The sequence below is a fragment of the Cotesia typhae genome, unplaced genomic scaffold, assembly GCF_013202065.1.
Source record: "Cotesia typhae breed Kobodo isofemale line unplaced genomic scaffold, CoteBio_Ctyphae contig_5, whole genome shotgun sequence".
Lineage (NCBI taxonomy): Eukaryota > Metazoa > Arthropoda > Insecta > Hymenoptera > Braconidae > Cotesia > Cotesia typhae.
In genome coordinates this window covers 455,286-461,285 of record NW_027423757.1, presented here as the reverse complement: position 1 = coordinate 461,285, position 6,000 = coordinate 455,286, and the positions used below count along the sequence as shown (strand labels likewise).

At 38.9% G+C, this 6,000-nt stretch overlaps 1 non-coding gene across 1 annotated transcript; it reads left to right on the top strand.

Moving 5' to 3' along the window:
• Positions 1 to 3,516: 3,516 nt before the first annotated feature.
• On the top strand, positions 3,517 to 3,606 carry LOC141531601 (U6 spliceosomal RNA). The gene has a single exon (XR_012479958.1). It is a non-coding gene; the product is annotated as a U6 spliceosomal RNA (small nuclear RNA).
• Positions 3,607 to 6,000: the final 2,394 nt, after the last annotated feature.

Sequence of the window (6,000 nt, the reverse complement as noted above, 5' to 3'; positions counted from 1 at the left end):
CTGGATTCAAACAATAATAATAATAATAATAATAATAATAATAATAATAATAATAATAATAATAATAATAATAATAATAATAATAATAATAATATATAATAATATATAATATATAATAAATAATATATAATAATACAGGTCGACAAGTGAGCATCTCCAAAAAGATGTCTCACTCAAAACAACAGCTCGACACGGTGAACGAAGATCTCCCCACACAGCTTCAAGAGGACTCCACTCTGCTCACTGTCAACCAAATTGTCTACGGTGCCGCGGCTTCGCTTCTGCCGATAGAGAGAAGACATTCTCTCTCCTTCGAGGCGAAGTTGAAGCTGCACATCGCTCAACTTGGACACAAAATTGACATTTCTCGGAAACAAGTCTCCCGCATTCAGTGTGTGATAGAGTATGTTAGTACTCAAAGACCACACACGCCAAAAGTTCGTCGCCTGGCGGCAGAACTTCGAAGGCGACATCACATACTGAACAAGAGTACTCTTCTTGTCATCAAAGAAGAGTCTCTTAACAGGTTGCGGGCTCTGGTGGCTTCCAAAAAGTCACTAGAGAAAAGGCTGAAGCGGTTGATCGACAACTCTTTGTTTCGATCCAACTCTTCACGCTTTCTGTCACCTAAGACCGCTGTTCCCGAGAATTATCCATCATCTGAGCGAGTGGAAGCCTTTTGGAGTGAATTGTACGGAGATCAACCAAACGTGAACCCGGATACTCCAGCTCTGCACGACTTCGAGGCATTCTGTCGAGAACACCGACGGCAGGATATCGCCGAAGAGAGCCCTGCAGTCAGTGTGGAAGAGGTTCGTAAAGCCCTGAATGGCAGCAAGAACTGGGCTGCCCCGTGTCCAGATGGCATAAACATCTCCTAGTGGAAGAAATTTTCTTCTACACATGCTCATCTGGCCCGGATTTTTACATCATACATTCAGGGCGACGAACCAATTCCAGACTGGCTGGTAGAAGGGCGAACCGTACTCATCCCTAAAAAGGGTGACTTGTCCGACCCGAAGAACTACAGGCTTATCACTTGCTTGAATGCGGTTTACAAGATTTTTACAAAAATCTTAAATAACCGTATCTTGCAGGAGATAGAGCCTGTGTGGCAACAGATATACGAACAACGTGGCAGTAAACAGGGCGTGTCAGGTTGCAAGATCAACTTGTTGGTAGATAGATGCGTCTATCAAGACGCAATCTATTACCAACGCAACCTGTCCATGGCCTGGATTGACTACCGTAAGGCATTTGACTCAACTTCACATGAGTTGATTCTCTATCTGCTCAAATGCCTCGGAATCAATCGCCAAACAGTGGGATGCATACAACGTACGATGCAGCTCTGGCGAACGCGTTTTCAGATAGGAAGTGGAAATGCATTGCACGTAACCGGAGCTGTTCAATACAAGAGAGGCGTCTTTCAGGGAGATTCTCTGAGCCCTCTGTTGTTTTGCATCTCACTGCTGCCAATATCTGTTGCCCTCCGACAAACTCGTGGGTACTCTGCGGGGCCACCGAGTGATCGAGTATACTCGATAACTCACCAACTGTTTATGGATGATCTAAAGATATACAGTGCCAACAAAGATCATCTACAAACGTCCCTCAACATCGTAGCAGAGTACACACGAGATGTCGGAATGTCTTTTGGGTTGAACAAGTGTGCGGTCGTACACCTGGCGAAGGGTAAGGTGGAGATGTCGAATTAGTGGATGGGAGCGTCTTAAGAGAATTAGACGCTGGAGAGTTGTACAGATATCTAGGGATTGAAGAGCGGCGAATTCATGCCGTCTCTGAAGTCCGAACAACTCTTCGCAGCGAGTATGCTAGGAGACTCCGGAAAATTTGATCCTCCGAACTTTCCGGCTACTAATATGCTCGCTGTCCCAGTCTTACTATACTCTTTCGGTGTCCTGAAATGGGCCCGAAAGGATTTACGAGATCTCGACATCAAAACTCGTAAGATTATCAATATGAATCGGAGCATGCACTCCAATTCATCTGTCGCCAGATTATACCTCTTTCAGTCCATCGGTGGGAGAGGTTTGCAGAGTTTGGAGCGGCTTCACGACCGTTTGGTCCTGGGTTTAACACACGAAGTTGTCAATTTCACTGCAGACGATGATGACTTTCTTATGCAAATTGTACATAAACATGAAAATGCGCATAAGGGGTCGTTCTTATATAAGGCAGTAATATATGCGGCAAGAACCCTTGGTCTTGGAGAAATAAACGCTCTTATGGAACTCCGAAAGAAGGAATTTAAGCGCGTCATCAGGAACGCCGAGGAAAAACTACTCCTTGGCGAACTGATGGACAAGTCCATGCATAGCGTGTTCTTTAAACACGTGCGTGATCATGGCTTGTCCACCCAGCAGACGTTTTCCTTCTTAAAGTCAGCTGGCCTGATGTCCGAGACTGAAGGGTTCATATTTGCCTGCCAAGATGGTGTCATTAACACTCTTGAGTACCGTAGTAAGGTGCTCCAGGTGCAGCTTCCGGACACTTCCTGTAGGAGGTGTAAACAACATCCAGAGACGTTTATGCACCTTTTGTCGGCATGTCCTGTGCTGGCGAGAGGTGCATATATCCAGCGTCACAATGCTGCCCTGAGAGTACTGTACTACTATCTTCGTCATTGCTACGGTATTGACGTGACACCAGTGCTGCCTTATCTGCCAGGAGATATTCCCCAGGTTGTTGAAAATGACAGTTGCAAAATTTATTGGAACATGCCATTTGCAACAACCCGGTGGATAGATCACAACAAACCTGATATTGTGCTCTTCGACAAGGCCACTCGTGACATTTATGTTATTGAGTTTTCGGCCCCGGCTGATTACAACATCTCACCCAAAGAAGAGCACAAAAGACAAATATATCAGGATCTCCTGTTTGAAATTGGCAAACTTTACCCAGGTTACCGTGTCAAGCTTGTCGTCCTGATTGTTGGCGTCCTAGGAGGGATGAAACAGTCTTTTGTATCCTCACTTGCCAAAGTTCCAGCTTGCTCATCAAAAGCTGAGTTCTTGGCAGTTAGGATGCAGAAGGCTGTTATACTTGTTTCTCTCTGTCTCTTAAGGGAAGTGACTTTGGCCTGCTGTGATCACTAACCGCCTTGTTGTGCGGAGTGATCCGGCAGTAACGGATGGAGCTCAGGCTGGGCCCTCGGAGAATCGGACTCCGGAGATAACCCCCCTGAGCATTGAATAACAAAATAATAATAATAATAATAATAATAATAAATTCGGACTTTTATTACTCGATAGGCCTTATTAAGTGACTGAATAGTAATTACGGACAGTGTCTCGGATAGCTTAACTGGTAGAGCCTGTGGCGCGTAACCAAACGATCCGGGTTCGAGTCCCGGTCTGGGCTGTCCGAATTACTTTTTCGGTTACCGAAAATTCCTACTGAGTAAAGGTCCTCCCCTTCCCCCTTTATCCTTTATTTCCCCCAGTTCCCAAAACTTTATCTTTAATGATAAATTTAGCTATTATATATGGCTTAAACCTACGATTATATTACGAACTGTAAATTTACGCATGGCCCCTGCGCAAGGATGACACGTAAAATCGTGAAGCGTTCCACATTTTTTCAAATTCGAAAATAATGCTGTGAAGCGGGAAAGAATAGGAGTTACGGATAATCATTACGTGAGGCGTTCCAACATTCACGTAACAGGATATTTTGGTGGAAATGGTTTGAGAAAGGATTAGGGAGAGGAACTTCTTAATGTGAGTGTATAGAATATGCGAGAAAATATAATATTTTTTATATTATAGTAAATATTATTTAAAATGTATATATATTTATATATATATATATATATAATTATATCTATAATTAAATTATAGATTATTGTATAGTTAATAATGATATTTATTATAAATATATTTAATATATAATAATATAATAATATATTTAAGTTAATATATAATTAAATATATTATATAATATATATATATATATATATATATATATATATATATATATATATATATATATATATATATATATATATATATATATATATATATATATATATATATATATATATATATATATATATATATATATATATATATATATATATATATATATATATATATATATATATATATATATATATATCCATTTATAAATATTATTATTATTATTAATACCGGAGTGTATTTATTATTTAATTATTGACGTATCAAATATGTTTTCTTTTGTTGTTCATTAGTTTAATTAACATTTTTTGTATTTTGTTTAAAAATAATGATCATTATTCGAGTATCGTTCATTATAATGTTCATTTAATTTTCGTTTAATGAAAAAGTTCATTTAGTTCTAAAAATATTTGACTGCCTTTTATTATTAAATTAATTATTTGAAAATGCGCGCGAATTTTTGAGTTCGCCATCGCGGCGAGAGGTGGCGAATAATTTTGCCGTTTGTTCGCTTGCAGAAAAAACCGACAAGCTAATATAAGCGAAACTGCGTGGCGACAATTTGTGTTTTTTTAAAGAACGAAAATTTACTTTACCTGAAATGAAAAATTAATTAAATATTTCGAATAAATTCGAAATATCTGAATAATTATTTTTGTTATTTTTTTTCATTGTGCAATTATTTTTTTGACTAAGTCCCAGAAATGAAATTAGTATGGGAAATTATTTTGGTAAAAATTATTATTTTGACGAATGTTCTTTTTTCTAAGTCCCGACCAGGATCAGTATGGGAATGAAATCTGTTTAAAAAAAGATGTAATGTGTGAATCTGTTAACAGATATTTCGGCAAAATCAAATCCATTTTTGAATAAATCGGAAAAGAGCTTAGAAGATTTTCCCAATTTTCTGTAGTTTTATATATGTCACTAGGTGGCGAGAAATTCTTACTTGGCGAGACTAGCCAAAAAATTGTTAAAAGCAATTTTTATTTACGGAAAAATTAACCAAGTTTCCCAGTGGTTATAACTTTCCGGTAGAAGACCATTCACCAGAAAGTAACCAAGGAACTCCTCCCTCGTCTCCGACCAGGAACCAGGTAAGTGCTGACTTGTCCATTTGGGGAAATTTGGCCACCGCGTAGCTAGGAGGGGTTGCTTTCCAAGCACCCAAACGGGATTAGGGGTAAGTAGGGCCGGAAAGGGTTACCTCTCAAGCACCCAAACCGAGACTAAGAGAAAATAGGGCTGTGATTTAGTGTGTAATCGTCGGTATAGTAGGAATACTACTTTGTAAAGGTAGTAGACAGAGTTTGGCCACCAGGTGGCATCAAAAACGGAAAACAAACTTTTAATATTTGTTGTCTTAAATAAAAATAAATAGTGTATCAATTATATTCAGGCTCAAATTTTATTTATAAATTATATAAGTTATCCTTGAAAAGACCCTGGACTCCGGCGAGGTTTCATTCGAGCTAGGAGATATAGATATCTGGGAAAGCCTTGACCGAATCACAACACCGGTTAAAATCCATTCTTTGAAATCCGGAAAATTACCCGTTACATAGTCAACCGATTTCGACCGGTCGAACGGCAATCGACGTAGTTTTTTTTTAAGTTTAAGAGCTAATATGTTTTTGGAACTGATCAGTGAAGCCGTTTAAAAGTTATTCCAAAGAAACCATTTTTCAAAAATTTTATTTTTGAGATTACTCAAAATCTAGCGAACGGAATTGGTTCAAATTTTTAGGAAATTTAACGGCTTCGATACTTTTTGGATCGCCACTAAGTTGGCTCGGATCGGTTAAACCGTTTCAAAGTTATGAACGGTTTACACACACACACACACACACACACACACACACACACACACACACACCGTAACACTGACTTCATAGTGCTGAACACTGGAACTACTACAGACTTCAAAAGACCGGAGTACAAGGAATCCATCCGAGATATTTCACTGGCAACCTCAAGGATAGCCATTGTGATTGAAGACTGGACTGTATCTGAAGAATACACTGGCAGTGATCACCAGTATGTGACATTCAGAGTT